We start from the raw sequence: 16,889 nt of genomic DNA on the forward strand, positions 1-16,889 counted from the left end.
CAGGTCTGTAGGTCAAAGGGCGTGGCTGCTAGCGCACGGCCAATTTGCCTAATTCAGCTAAAAAGGTTTAAATGCTATCGCGCCCACAGATTTCATCGCAGCGGCTTCAAACTTGGTCCACATGACAAGGGCGTGACCCTGAACGATCCGACATATTATTTTCCTACGTCACTCATAGCGCCCCCCGGTGGTAACAGGAAGTGCGCTAAAATTCATTAAAAATACATCGTTGACCCCATCAACTTCATTCCACTTCTAAAACATGCCGAACAAGTTGGTGAAGGTATTTCATGAACACTATGGCGCTACGGCTAATGGCCCCCTTGTGGAGGCGACAGGAATAGCGCTCCATCGTGAACTGCCACCTCCAACGGATTTTGCCCGATTGACTTCATATTCGCTACAGATCATCAGGACACCAAGCTGGTCAAACACTATTAAAAGCTTTTCTCTACGTCAAACGGCGTGGCTGCTAGGGGGCGACAAAGTTGGTCAACTGCTCGTTTAGTCGCCATGCTATTACGTTTGCCTTCCACGCCCACATACTTGATCGTAGTCACTTCAAAATTTCAGTACATGATCAGAGGCCCGCCCTCTACGCCTCCATTTGATCGTACGCTAGCTCGCTCAAGACGCCCCCTTGTGGACACAGGAAATGTCGTGTTTTGCATCGACATTGTCCGATCAGCCTGAAACTTCACATGTGTGATGAGGTCACGACCCCAAACACAACGGCCCACATCCCGTTACCACCCCCTGGTGGACGAACCGTAAACCTGCCGTAACTCCATCGTACGTTGTCCGATTTGCTCGAAACTTCACGTGTTCGACGAGGGGACCGCCCTCGACGCAGCCGCCCACGCCCGGTTGCGCGCGGGGGTTTCGAAGAGCGGCCCGGGGGTAGCGGGGACGCCGAGTGGCGTGGAACGAGGGCCCGTCACAGCCGCTTGCGGCTTTAATTATTATTATTATTCCTTTTTACCGATTTGAAACGCCATTTCGACCCATTTCCCAAGCCCAAAAACTCACCAAGTTTTAGACGCACGTGGGACCTGTGGCAACTTAGCGTTGAGTGGTGGTCTCGCATGTGGGCGTGGCCAAATGGCAAAATAGCGCCCCCTACAAACATTTCAAAAACCCATAGGGAAAAAAATGACGTTAATAAAAGCGCACCAAAGTCGGCACACATATTTATCAATGCAAGATGAATAAAAAATCCTCTTCTGGCGAAGCCCGAAACTCAACAGGAAGTCGGCCATTTTGCTTCAAAGTTGGTTTACGCAAAACGAACTCCTCCGAGGGGTTACGCCCGATCGGCTCCAAATTGGGTAGAGAACATCGTCAGACCTAGCTGAGCTTATCTTGTACTCCGCAGGTCTGTAGCTCAAAGGGGTTGGCCTCTGGCGTGCCCCGAAGTTTGGCGACTGTTTCGGTGCTCGCCATGTAAATACGAACGGCTCTCATGCCCACATACTTGATCGTAGACGCTTCAAACTTGGTGCAAAAATCTAGGGAGAGACCCTGAACGATCCGACATATTATTTGCCTACGTCGCTCATAGCGCCCCCCGGTGGTAACAGGAAACGTACAAAAATTCGTTAAAAATACGTAGTTGACCAAATCGACTTCGTTCCACTTCTAATACATGCAGACCCGGATGGTGAAGCTACATCATGAACACTTTGACCCTACGAGCAACGGCGTCCGTGTGCCGCCGCGGCGAATGTGTATCTTCCCAATTTAAATTACGTTTGCCAATTACGCGCACATACTTCGTCGTAGCCACTTGAAATTCAAAGGACATGACGATGGCTCCTCCCTGAACGTTTTGATGTATCGACTTCCTGCCTGGCTCATAGCGCCCCCCGGTGGTAACAGGAAGTACGCAAAAATTCATTAAAAATCCATACTTCACCCGATCAACTTCATTCCACTTCTAATACATGCAGAACCAGTTGCTGAAGCTACATTATGAATGCTGTGAAGATACGACGAACGGCGTCCATGTGCCGCCGCGGCGACTGACGATTTTTTATCGTACAATTACGTTTGCCTTTTTCGTGGCTTTAACGAAGTCGTGTCCTCACGAAATTTCATCCACAGGTCAAGAATGACGAGCTCTTTCAGCGGATAGAGTCGTTTCCCATGGGCGTGGCTAAATGCCTCAATAGCGCCCCCTTGAAGTTTTTTCGAAATTCTCCATAGACAAATTTCGCTTACTTTGTCGTACACATACGAAACTCGACACACACCTGTATCATACCCAAACATACAAAAATTTGAATTGGAGCCACGCCCTAAACCCAACAGGAAGTCGGCCATTTTGGTTAGCATTTCTTTGACGCAAAACGAACTCCTCCGAGGGAGTTCGCCCGATTGGCTTCAAATTGGGTACAGAACATCTCCAGACCAAGCTGATTACGGCTTGTGCTCCGCAGGTCTGTAGGTCAAAGGGCGTGGCTGCTAGCGCACGGCCAAATTCCGCGATTCAGCTAAAAAGGTTTAAATGCTATCGCGCCCACAGATTTGATCGCAGCGGCTTCAAACTTGGTGCACATGATGATGACGTGACCCTGAACGATCCGACATATTACTTTCATACGTCAATCATAGCGCCCCCCGGTGGTAACAGGAAATGACATATTTTGCATCGACATTGTCCGATTTGCTCGAAACTTCACATGTGTGATGAGGTAACGACCCCGAACGCAACGGCCCACATCCCGTTACTGCCCCCTGGTGGACGAACCGTAAACTTGCCGTAACTCCATCGTACATTGTCCGATTTGCTCGAAACTTCACATGTGTGATGAGGCAACGACCCCGAACGCAACGGCCCACATCCCGTTACTGCCCCCTGGTGGACGAACCGTAAACTTGCCGTAACTCCATCGTACATTGTCCGATTTGCTCGAAACTTCACGTGTTCGATGAGGGGACCGCCCTCGACGCAGCCGCCCACGTCCGGTGGCGCGCGGGGGTTTCGAAGAGCGGCCCGGGGGTAGCGGGGACGCCGAGTGGCGTGGAACGAGGGCCCGTCATAGCCGCTTGCGGCTTTAATTATTATTATTATTATTATATTCTCCCTAAAATCGCATTTTTGGGGGCTTCAACATGCCCCAAAACGCGTATATTTTGGCATGCACATCAGGACTCGCGAAAAATTTGATATTTTAAAGTCGTTGGAAATGGGCGTGGCCAAATGCCTCTATAGCGCCCCCTAGAAAATTTCAAAACATCAGCCCCTCCTTTGCGTTTCACCTACATGCTTGAAATTTGGTGGGCTTATAGAACATGGCAAGACACACAAAAAAGCCTCTTAATGTCATGGTGAAATCACAACAGGAAGTCGGCCATTTTGATTTGAACTTTTGACCTGTTTGATCTAACTTCTCCTACAGATTTTGTCCGATTGACTTCAAATTGGCTAGAGACCATCGAATTGCCACTCTGATCAAAAGTTGTGCTCCGCAGGTCTCTAGGTCAAAGGGCGTGGCTTCTGGGGCCTTGAGGATTTTGGCGACTTTTCGTTTGCTCGCCATTTCACCTTCGAACAGCTCTCACACCCACATACTTTATCCGATCAACTTCAAACTTGCTGGACATGATGTTGGCTCCGCCCTGAACGCCCCGATATATTAATTTCCTACGTCACTCATAGCGCCCCCCGGTGGTAACAGGAAGTGGCCAGGTTTTACCTTAACGTGTACTGATGCCACATAGTTGACCCCATCAACTTCATTCCACTTCTAAAACATGCAGACTAAGGTGGTGAAGCTACATCATGAACGCTGTGAAGCTACGAGTAATGGCGACCGTGTGGCGACGCGGTGACCATTCCTCGCCATTAAAATACGTTTGGCTTTATGATGCCTTTAATGAACTCGTATCAACATGAAAATTGGTACACAGGTCCAGGGTCAGGACCTCAACGTCTCCATATGCTCATAGGCGATCTCACTCATGTGGCCCCCTAGTGGAAACAGGAAGTGGCATATTTTACATCAACATTGTCCGATTTCCACGAAACTTCACATGTGTGATGAGGGACTGACCCTGAACACACCTGCACGCATCCCATTACTGCCCCCTAGTGGACGAACCTTTAACAGCTCATAACTCCCTCATGCTTTGTCCGATTTCCACGAAACTTCACATGTGTGATGAGGGACTGACCCTGAACACACCTGCACGCATACCATTACTGCCCCCTAGTGGACGAACCTTTAACAGCTCATAACTCCCTCATGCTTTGTCCGATTCACTCCAAACTTCACATGTGTGATGAGGGACTGACCCTGAACACACCTGCACGCATCCCATTACTGCCCCCTAGTGGACAAACCTTTAACAGCTCATAACTCCCTCATGCTTTGTCCGATTCACTCCAAACTTCACATGTGTGATGAGGGAGTGACCCTGAACACACCTGCACGCATACCATTACGGCCCCCTAGTGGATGAACCATCAACTCATCATAACTCCTTCATGCTTTTTCCGATTTGCTCGAAACTTCACGTGTGTGATGAAGGTCCGCCCCTGAGCTCATCTGCCTACATCTGGTTACCGCCCCCTGGTGGATGAACGAAATATTGCGTTTTTTTGCTCCTGCCAGGGTTTTTCTCCCTTCTCACCAGGCCTCAGGCCCCGCGGTGGCGCGGAGTCGCGAGGGCCCGATCATCGCCGCTTGCGGCTTTAATTATTATTATTATTATTATTATTATTCCTTTTTACCGATTTGAAACGCCATTTCGACCCATTTCCCAAGCCCAAAAACTCACCAAGTTTTAGACGCACGTGGGACCTGTGGCAACTTAGCGTTGAGTGGTGGTCTCGCATGTGGGCGTGGCCAAATGGCAAAATAGCGCCCCCTACAAACATTTCAAAAACCCATAGGGAAAAAAATGACGTTAATAAAAGCGCACCAAAGTCGGCACACATATTTATCAATGCAAGATGAACAAAAAATCCTCTTCTGGCGAAGCCCGAAACTCAACAGGAAGTCGGCCATTTTGCTTCAAAGTTGGTTTACGCAAAACGAACTCCTCCGAGGGGTTACGCCCGATCGGCTCCAAATTGGGTAGAGAACATCGTCAGACCTAGCTGAGCTTATCTTGTACTCCGCAGGTCTGTAGCTCAAAGGGGTTGGCCTCTGGCGTGCCCCGAAGTTTGGCGACTGTTTCGGTGCTCGCCATGTAAATACGAACGGCTCTCATGCCCACATACTTGATCGTAGACGCTTCAAACTTGGTGCAAAAATCTAGGGAGAGACCCTGAACGATCCGACATATTATTTGCCTACGTCGCTCATAGCGCCCCCCGGTGGTAACAGGAAACGTACACAAATTCGTTAAAAATACGTAGTTGACCAAATCGACTTCGTTCCACTTCTAATACATGCAGACCCGGATGGTGAAGCTACATCATGAACACTTTGACCCCACGAGCAACGGCGTCCGTGTGCCGCCGCGGCGAATGTGTATCTTCCCAATTTAAATTACGTTTGCCAATTACGCGCACATACTTCGTCGTAGCCACTTGAAATTCAAAGGACATGACGATGGCTCCTCCCTGAACGTTTTGATGTATCGACTTCCTGCCTGGCTCATAGCGCCCCCCGGTGGTAACAGGAAGTACGCAAAAATTCGTTAAAAATCCATACTTCACCCGATCAACTTCATTCCACTTCTAATACATGCAGAACCAGTTGCTGAAGCTACATTATGAATGCTGTGAAGATACGACGAACGGCGTCCATGTGCCGCCGCGGCGACTGACGATTTTTTATCGTACAATTATGTTTGCCTTTTTCGTGGCTTTAACGAAGTCGTGTCCTCACGAAATTTCATCCACAGGTCAAGAATGACGAGCTCTTTCAGCGGATAGAGTCGTTTCCCATGGGCGTGGCTAAATGCCTCAATAGCGCCCCCTTGAAATTTTTCCGAAATTCTCCATAGACAAATTTCGCTTACTTTGTCGTACACATACGAAACTCGACACACACCTGTATCATACCCAAACATACAAAAATTTGAATTGGAGCCACGCCCTAAACCCAACAGGAAGTCGGCCATTTTGGTTAGCATTTCTTTGACGCAAAACGAACTCCTCCGAGGGAGTTCGCCCGATTGGCTTCAAATTGGGTACAGAACATCTCCAGACCAAGCTGATTATGGCTTGTGCTCCGCAGGTCTGTAGGTCAAAGGGCGTGGCTGCTAGCGCACGGCCAAATTCCGCGATTCAGCTAAAAAGGTTTAAATGCTATCGCGCCCACAGATTTGATCGCAGCGGCTTCAAACTTGGTGCACATGATGATGACGTGACCCTGAACGATCCGACATATTACTTTCATACGTCAATCATAGCGCCCCCGGTGGTAACAGGAAATGACATATTTTGCATCGACATTGTCCGATTTGCTCGAAACTTCACATGTGTGATGAGGTATCGACCCCGAACGCAACGGCCCACATCCCGTTACTGCCCCCTGGTGGACGAACCGTAAACTTGCCGTAACTCCATCGTACATTGTCCAATTTGCTCGAAACTTCACATGTGTGATGAGGCAACGACCCCGAACGCAACGGCCCACATCCCGTTACTGCCCCCTGGTGGACGAACCGTAAACTTGCCGTAACTCCATCGTACATTGTCCGATTTGCTCGAAACTTCACGTGTTCGATGAGGGGACCGCCCTCGATGCAGCCGCCCACGTCCGGTGGCGCGCGGGGGTTTCGAAGAGCGATCCGGGGGAAGCGGGGACCGGGGGGTCGTGGGAGCGGGACGCCGAGTGGCGTGGAACGAGGGCCCGTCATAGCCGCTTGCGGCTTTAATTAGGGCCCGAGCCTGTGACAACGTCCCAGGGAGGACCCTATTGTAATTCGACATGCACATTAGTCAACGTGCCAGCCGACGAGTAACAACAAGTAAGCAAGCAAGTAACCAAGTACTGCATAGACCTGGCAGCAAAAACCCCAGATATTGTAATGTTTTTTTTTATTATTATTATTCTTTTTCCGCCGCTTTGAACGCGATTTCGACCCCTTTCCCAAGCCGAAAAACTCAGGAAACTTTACACGCACGTGGGGACTGTGGCAACTCGGCGTACTGTGGTGGTCTCGCATGTGGGCGTGGCCAAATGGCACCACAGCGCCCCCTAGACCGCGCATAGGGAATGAGGGTCTGCGACACCGATTTGTCCGAAACTTGGTAAACGTATTCATCAACCCGAGATCTTCAAAAAATTTCATAAAATGACATACTCTAAAACCAACAGGAAGTCGGCCATTTTGCTTCAAAGTTGGTTTACGCAAAACGAACTCCTCCGAGGGGTTACGCCCGATCGGCTCCAAATTGGGTAGAGAACATCGTCAGACCTAGCTGAGCTTAGCTTGTGCTCCGCAGGTCTGTAGCTCAAAGCGCTTGGCCTCTGGCGTGCCCCGAAGTTTGGCGACTGTTTCGGTGCTCGCCATGTAAATACGAACGGCTCTCATGCCCACATACTTGATCGTAGACTCTTCAAACTTGGTGCAAAAATCTAGGGAGAGACCCTGAACGATCCGACATATTATTTGCCTACGTCGCTCATAGCGCCCCCCGGTGGTAACAGGAAACGTACAAAAATTCGTTAAAAATACGTAGTTGACCAAATCGACTTCGTTCTACTTCTAATACATGCAGACCCGGATGGTGAAGCTACATCATGAACGTTTTGACCCTACGAGCAACGGCGTCCGTGTGCCGCCGCGGCGAATGTGTATCTTCCCAATTTAAATTACGTTTGCCAATTACGCGCACATACTTCGTCGTAGCCACTTGAAATTCAAAGGACATGACGATGGCTCCTCCCTGAACGTTTTGATGTATCGACTTCCTGCCTGGCTCATAGCGCCCCCCGGTGGTAACAGGAAGTACGCAAAAATTCATTAAAAATCCATACTTCACACGATCAACTTCATTCCACTTCTAATACATGCAGAAGCAGTTGCTGAAGCTACATTATGAACGCTGTGAAGTTACGACGAACGGCGTCCGTGTGCCGCCGCGGCGACTGACGATTTTTTTTCGTACAATTACGTTTGCCTTTTTCGTGGCTTTAACGAAGTCGTGTCCTCACGAAATTTCATCCACAGGTCAAGAATGGCGAGCTCTTTCAGTGGATAGAGTCGTTTCCCATGGGCGTGGCTAAATGCCTCTATAGCGCCCCCTTGAAGTTTTTCCGAAATTCTCCATAGACAAATTTCGCTTACTTTGTCGTACACATACGAAACTCGACACACACATGTATCATACCCAAACATACAAAAAATTGAATTGGAGCCACGCCCTCAACCCAACAGGAAGTCGGCCATTTTGGTTAGCATTTCTTTGACGCAAAACGAACTCCTCCGAGGGAGTTCGCCCGATTGACTTCAAATTGGGTACAGAACATCTCCAGACTAAGCTGATTACGGCTTGTGCTCCGCAGGTGTGTAGGTCAAAGGGCGTGGCTGCTAGGGCATAGCCAAGTTGCCGAATTCAGCTAAGAAGTTTGCAATGCTATCACGCCCACAGATTTGATCGCAGCGGCTTCAAACTTGGTGCACATGATGAGGGCGTGACCCTGAACAGTCCCACATATTTTTTTCCTACGTCACTCATAGCGCCCCCCGGTGGTAACAGGAAGTGCGCTAAAATTCATTAAAAATACATAGTTGACCCCATCAACTTCATTCCACTTCTAAAACATGCCGAACAAGTTGGTGAAGGTATTTCATGAATGCTATGACGCTACGGCTAATGGCCCCCTTGTGGAGGCGACAGGAATAGCGCTCCATCGTGAACTGCCAGCTCCCACGGCTTTTGCCCGATTGACTTCATATTCGCTACAGATCATCAGGAGACCAAGCTGGTCAAACACTATTAAAAGCTTTTCTCTACGTCAAACGGCGTGGCTGCTAGGGCATGGCCAAGTTCCGCAATTCAGCTAAAAAGGTTTAAATGCTATCGCGCCCACAGATTTGATCGCAGCAACTTCAAACTTGCTGGACATGATAATGACGTGACCCTGAACGATCTGACATATTAATTTCATACGTCACTCATGTCGCCCCCTTGTGGACACAGGAAATGTCGTGTTTTGCATCGACATTGTCCAATCAGCTCGAAACTTCACATGTGTGATGAGGTAACGACCCTGAACGCAACGGCCCACATCCCGTTACTGCCCCCTGGTGGACGAACAATTTCTTGTTTTAAATCCTTCATGCATTCCCTGTTTTTGTCCAAACTTCATGCTACAAATACTAATAATAAAAAAATAATACTTTTTTAAGCTATTTCTATCATTTTTTCCGTGATATACTTCTTCTCAACAGTCAAACAGGCTGTAACCTTTTCCATGGTGTTTAACAAGATTTTATGGTGACACCAGCTTTTGATCATATTTATTGTATACATACTCTATGATTTATGTGTAGTAATTCTTGGGACAGTATTTCAATTTTATTGTAGTATTAGACCAGTCCATGGTGTCATGTTTCTACTAGTTGACTACTTACCACTACTTACTTATATTCAATGAAAATTAAACAGTAAAAGAATGTCTTACAAAATTTCTAAAAAAAAACATTTTATTAAATCATACTGTTTTCATATTAACACAGGCCTAATTACAAAAACAGAGCATTTATCATGGATGAGGAAAATAACAAATATTTTTTTTTTTTAAAAGCTGGCCAGTGTTCAACACCAGTGCATGTCACAGTGGGGATTTCACATCTGATTTAAAAAAGAAAAACACAAACCATGAAAATATGAATTTATTAATAACAAAGCAAAGTGGTCGACTCAAATTACAGACATTTTATTTAATTTCCTGAGCTGACAGAAGTAAGAAAAACAAAAGTCCAGTTGTGTCTTTGTTTATACTCCAGCTGCCCAGGTCACGTATCTATGAAGCAATCACTGTTACTGTTTCTCATAAAAATATATTATAATTGATTTGGTAATGGTTTATTTTAACCAGTTGCTCTTTATTAAAAATATGTTGATATTTGTCTTTCCTCTCAAAAACTAGAAGACCAACCACCCATGACTCTTTGGACCAGCCTCCACTGTTTCATACATTGATTTGTTTGCTTGTTTGACAATTACACTGTAACACTGGTGTTGTAGTGTGCAAGTGATGACTGTCAGTCCTTGGCAAGAAACATTAGTTGATTACACACCAATTTTTAGGATACCTCCAAGTGCCAACTAATGGACAAATATAGCATGTTATTTCACTCCTTCAATCATTACTCCCAGCAGGTTGTTCTCTTCGTTTTACTTGGCTTGGTGCTTCAAGTCTTCATGGTTTGCTGCAAACATTATGGATATTGTTTTACTTCATCTCATACTTATATGTGGTGGTGTCTGTGTACACTACAGTTACTGTTGAATAATAGACTCATTAGAACCCAGTTGAGTAGATGCAGCTGTAGTTTATTATGGCAACAAAACATTAGTACACACAACACATGGCAAACTTAACATAAAAAGGGAAGAAGGTATTGAGTGTTTATAATTCAATTTTTATTTTTTAACTATTAGAGAGACACTCAACAGTTCTCACTTCAGCAACAGTGGAGAGGAAAAACATCCTTTTAACAGGAAAAAACCTCCAGCATAATTAAACTAGTGTGTTTTAGAGAGAGAGAGAGAGAAAGAGAGAGAGAGAGAGAGAGAGAGAGAGAGAGAGAGAGAGAGAGAGAGAGAGAGAGAGAGAGTGAGTTCATATTCATACAATCAACTATTATAATACATTTTCATATATTAGCATCACTATCAAAAATTCAAAACTACATTTTAATACATTCATATGACACAGACTTAAATAACTCAAATACTACACATTACAATCATCATTCACAGTGTATATACACAGATTAAATATACAACAACTACAGAATTCAACACAAACATATCCATATATCCTATATTTGTACACCTGGAAAGAAAACACAATACAAAAGATGGCTTGGCCACTGCTGTCCATATAGAAGACGCCTGAAGAAAAGGGCTGGAACCACCTGGAACACAGAACACACAGAGGGCCAGCAAGGAAACACAAATACATACACTAAACACAGATTAATACATGTTCATATAATTCATAAGTCAATGTATGTTAAATACTTTAGCATCACTGTATTATATAGCTATATACATTAGACATTTGAAATTACAACAACTAACAAATTCATATAAAATATATTACTATAGCTACATTACACATTTCATACTACATTACTCAACTAGGTCTTGCTGAAAGAACAGAGAATTCCTTCATGGTCACTAAAATAAATTGGCAACACTACTGCCTGTACATCATAAATTGATGTTTTGATGTACACATGGTCAATGAGTGTGCCTCTCTCTGTTGTCGGTTTTTTCACACATTGCACAAAACCATTCTCTCCCATAAAACGACAAACAGATGAAGATGGTGACACATCTTCTGATGAAGATGGGGAAATATTATCATTAAAGTCCCCTATAACGGCAATAGTTCTACTGAAGGAATCCAATTTCTCTAGCAACTTGCTGAGATTTGCTTTAAACAAAGGCATAGGATATAATGGCGGTCGATAAATCACAGCTAACACTATGTCACCATCACAGGCACAAACCAAACATTCCAGGTCCACGTCTGGTACCTGAAGTTCACACACTAAACTATTCCTACAGTACAGACCCACACCGCCATGTTGCTTCCCCTGGAAATCCACTAGCAGTGGATTATTGCTAGTGTACGACAAACTTCGGGGACGACTGTGGAAACTAAAACCATCTATCTGGACTGATTCTAGTAAAGAATGTGCAGACAGCCATGTTTCTGTCACAGCAATACAGTTAAGCTGCAAGTGCTGAGTACATGATGCTAAATCTGCAACATGTCCAGATAAACCCTGCACATTCATCAAAAACACAGAGAAAGCATTTGACTCCATGTTAGGCCGGGCTATGTTGTCACTTAAAAACTTTGGCATGCTTTGCAGTGCATGCTTTATTTTGACATTACAGAAAATGACCTTCTGTTCAAAATCTGTAATGATCAACCCTTTGAGAGTCCTGACACGACTCAAAGCTACATAGGCCTGTCCTGGAGCAAATATCCTCTCTAGGGAGACCACTGCCTTGTCGACAGTAAGTCCCTGTGTTTTGTGTGCAGTACACGCCCAGGCAAGTTTCAATGGAAATTGCCGGCGCATCCCGCCTTTCCCAGTGGCTCTTTCCTCTTCAGGCTTGATGCCTGTTGAGCCAGCTACCACTGGTGGGGTATGTGCACTGTTCTTCCTCCTCTGGGCACCAACATTATCATCATCAAACTTGACAAAAACAACCTGAGGAAACCTACTGTCAGGCTGATGAACTATATCAGTGACTGTGCCACATACCCCATTCACAAGCCCATCATTGATATCCACATTTTTTATCAACATCACACGAGCACCTTCACCTAAGTTTAACACCTGATCCAAACATGTGTTGGATGCTCTGCTGTGATGACCGCTCATCAATTCCAACTTGCCGGTTTTTTTGCTGTTCTCAAAGTCCTGGGCATGTATCTCTTCCCACTCAGTACATACATTAACCAGCTGGGAATGATTGTGCAGGTTAACTTGGTTATTTTTTTTTTTTTTTTTTTTTTTTTTTTTTTTTCAAAGGAGGTTAAATCGAAAGCAACTGGACTTAGTTATTTGTCTAGGAAGACGTTTCACCTCTCATCCAAGAGGCTTCATCAGTTCATGTACGCAGCTGACCAGGCTGGGACTGGTCCAACTATCTGGTGTGGAGACTCACTATTTAACCTCTTGTGTGGGCGTTTCACAAGGGTGATGATGTCACTGGTTCCCTTTTGTGCTCCAAGTGCCAACGACAGTCGTTGGAGTGACAGTCGTTGGTGGGAAGTTGGTTTCGACTTCGTTAGTGCCCTATTGTTTTCTAACAACAGTCGTTGGAGTCACTTGCCACTTGTGAACAGTAGTTGTTCTTTGAGGCTAGATAGCCTCAAAGAACAACTACTGTTCACAAGTGGCAAGTGACTCCAACGACTGTTGTTAGAAAACAATAGGGCACTAACGAAGTCGAAACCAACTTCCCACCAACGACTGTCACTCCAACGACTGTCGTTGGCACTTGGAGCACAAAAGGGAACCAGTGACATCATCACCCTTGTGAAACGCCCACACAAGAGGTTAAATAGTGAGTCTCCACACCAGATAGTTGGACCAGTCCCAGCCTGGTCAGCTGCGTACATGAACTGATGAAGCCTCTTGGATGAGAGGTGAAACGTCTTCCTAGACAAATAACTAAGTCCAGTTGCTTTCGATTTAACCTCCTTTGAAATACTATGACCTGGACAAATGAGAATATGCACCGGCCAACTTGGTTATTTGTTGCATATATATGCAAAGCTGAGCTCTCTTCACCTGTTACACGCTGTTTCAACATATCAACATCCTTGTCCTCCAATGGTGTCTCTTTAGGACGAGTTCTGAGCCTGTTCAACATATCTGCAAATGCTTTTTCCTTCTGCCTTACAACCGTTGTCAACTCCACAACCTTAAATAAACTGGACCAAAGGTTCACAGTCACATCATCATTATACAACGATTTCCCTCTAACAGGAGGCAGCTGATAAAAGTCTCCAACAGCCAGCACACACACATTCCCAAACGGTGAAAAGTCACCTGTTTGTTTTATCTGCCTCAACCGTCCATGGATGTAAGCTAGAAGGTTGTGATCTACCATGGAAATCTCATCAATAATCACAATCTGCAGATCACCTAACTTAGCTCGCAATGAATTGAGCTTCTCTTCACCCAAAGGACTGTACGGCAAGCGCACATCCCTCCCAATGCTAAATGTGGTGTGTATCGTTGCTGCATTCAAATTGTATGCAGCAATGCCTGTTGGAGCACATAGTAACACACACGTGCTATCAGGATGACGGCTAACAGTAGACAAAAGTCTCCCTGCCTCATACTGAATAGCTCTGATTAAATGGCTCTTCCCTGTCCCAGCACCACCTGTAATAAACACATGAAGAGGCTCTGGCTTTTCCCCTCTGACCCTATCCAAGCACCACTGACGGACCTGATAAAAAACAGACAACTGTGTCTCATTTAGTGATCGAATCAATGTCAAGCCCTCGCTTCTGCTCATGACATTCCTCTTCTCTAAATGAGAAACCTGTTGCCTGGTAACAGCTAAATCTGGAATGTTTTCTGGCGGGTCATCCCCTAGCTGTGGATTGTCCTGAAGTTCCTGCACGCACTCTAACCGTTCCAGCTCCGCCTCTGGACACAGCTCAGCCCAGGCATCCTCAAAAACACCCTGATCATCTACCTGTTTCTGAGCATTCTCTATCTTATCTGCTTCTATCTCAAATCTACGTCTATTTACATCAACAACTGACCTCACACAATGCCTGGCCCCATCACTAAACCTGACATTACCATTCTCGTAAAAATCTTTAAAAGTTACATAGTTAGTGGGTTTAAGCTGGGAATCTGAACGATGTGGCAGGAACAACTGTAAGATGCTTTGGTGGAACAACTCTGGACTCTTGGTCTCAGAGAAGCGAGCATAGCGAACTACAGCTGGCTTTGTCCGAGTTCTCTTGGCTACAGAACCAAAATTCCCATTTAATTGAATTGCCCCTTTACATTTCTCATTTTTGGTGAGAACGCGATACTCAGACGCAAACAAAGCCAAACACATATCACTAAACACATCATCATTAGGCCTGTTCCTGTACCGATCATTTAAACTGGTCATCCACATGTCTTCATCGCTAAGATCACATGATGACGCAGATGATGCCTTATGTTTTAACACACTTAAAGGCAAACTCATTCTGACTGTACTTTCCCCTGTGGGAATGAACATGACCTTTCTGGAGCACTCTTTAAGATGCATATTAGTAAGCCTGTAAACAGCCTCCTGGGCAGACACATCTCTATGGTGCAGGTAAACACTGCCTAAATTCTTAAGAGCATCTTTTGCACTACGATTACCTTCTTTAGAGGCTTCCCTATGTGCATTGCCCAACATTAATCCCATTTCCCGCTCCGCCTTGGAAATATAGGAAATAATATAGACTACACATGCATATGCGTCCACTACAAACTGGATATCTAAATTCGCATTCCAACATTTTAATAAAGACTTGTTGTAGTGGTTAATCCACGTTTCATCAACCTGTCTTTTCAAAACCACCTGAGTGCGCCGTTCAAGCACTCTTACACATTCCTCAAACGCCTCCTGAGTAATATTCAAGGACTGAAACAGCTGCTGCACACTATCAAAACTTCTGTTTTCATCTGACAAAGCCGTCTTAATGGATGTCAGAACCCTGTTGGCCCATTCTTTCTTCTTCTTTTTAAGTTCAGCTAAACGTGCAAGACATGGACACAGTCTACCAGGATGAGCTGGGTCAACAGGACAAGTGCACGGTGGCACTGTTTCATCGGGGCGCCGGCTAATAAATGTCCTAGTAGACACAGGCCTTGGGAAATTGAAACGACACACAGTGTTTTTCTTTTTACATGTCTTGGCATGTCGTTTCGAATGTCGCTGAACAGTACTAACAATGTCCAGCAACTCCTCATCTGATGATGGGAGTTCACATGTTACATATTTGTCAATGAACTGAACGACCTCCTCATCAGTGTTTCTGTCTATCAGCGGAGCGTTCTCTATCCAGAATAGACAATGGACATGAGGAGAACCTCTCTGCTGAAACTCCACCCTGTAAAAGTAATCTATAATCTTACCAATCGGTTGAGATGGTGACATGAGCACGTTCCTGAGGAAACAATGCCATCTATAATCAAACATGCGAGCAGCTGTGACAGGATTGCGTCTCAACAAATCACACTTATCAGCCCACTCTAAATCTTCCACAGTGTCTGTTCGTCCTTCCTGCTTCAGAATAGTAGACAGTAAATTGCCCCAACGCATATCTGCAGAACTAAATGAACAGAACCAGGTTGGAATGCCCAGCTGACGCACACAGGCCAAGAGGTCACGCTGGGCTCCCTGCCAGAAAGCTGGAGTTCCTCTAATAGGCCGAAGAAAACGGTAACCATCATCATATTCCAGCATCTTCTTGAAATTTTCCTCATTATTCAGAATATCTGTCACCTTATACGACCTCTCACCCCCTTTACTTTTACGTAATGCAATTGACACATTTGACACAACCTGTTCAACCTCTGACATATACTGAGCAAAAAATATGTATTCAAGATTATTTGCAAACCTACCATCTGCGTGTAAAATGCGATTATTAAAGTATCGTGACAAAGTCAACCGATACTGGCGATGCTCGTGGTAAGTGTTTCTGGCCCTTGGGAACAACACTGGGAAACACTTTGCTTCATTAGTAATATCAGAAAGCAGCTTCACAGGATTGTTTCCTTCTGCTGGTGCTACATTCAAAATATCATCAAAATATTGGTCAAGAACCTCCTGCCCAATATCAACAGGCATTAGACAGGTGTCCTGAAACATGCCATGTGACTGTCTATCGTGCAGAAGCTCCTCCTCCTCAGCTGCAGCAGAATCATCATTAGCATCAGGTCTGTTTACAGTCTGTGATGCTGCAGGAACGTTACCACCAGCACTGTCAACAGTCTGTGATGCTAAAGGAACGTCAGCATCAGCACTGTCAACAGTCTGTGATGCTAAAGGAACGTCAGCATCAGCACTGTCAACAGTCTGTGATGCTAAAGGAACGTCAGCATCAGCACTGTCAACAGTTTGGCCTGCAGCAGGAACTTCAGCAGCATCAGCACTGTGAACAGTCTGTGATGCTAAAGAAACTTCAGCTTCCTGTTCCTGACAAAACTCATTTAAC

The sequence above is a fragment of the Trachurus trachurus genome (genome assembly GCF_905171665.1).
Source record: "Trachurus trachurus genome assembly, chromosome: 16".
NCBI classification, from domain to species: Eukaryota; Metazoa; Chordata; class Actinopteri; order Carangiformes; family Carangidae; genus Trachurus; species Trachurus trachurus.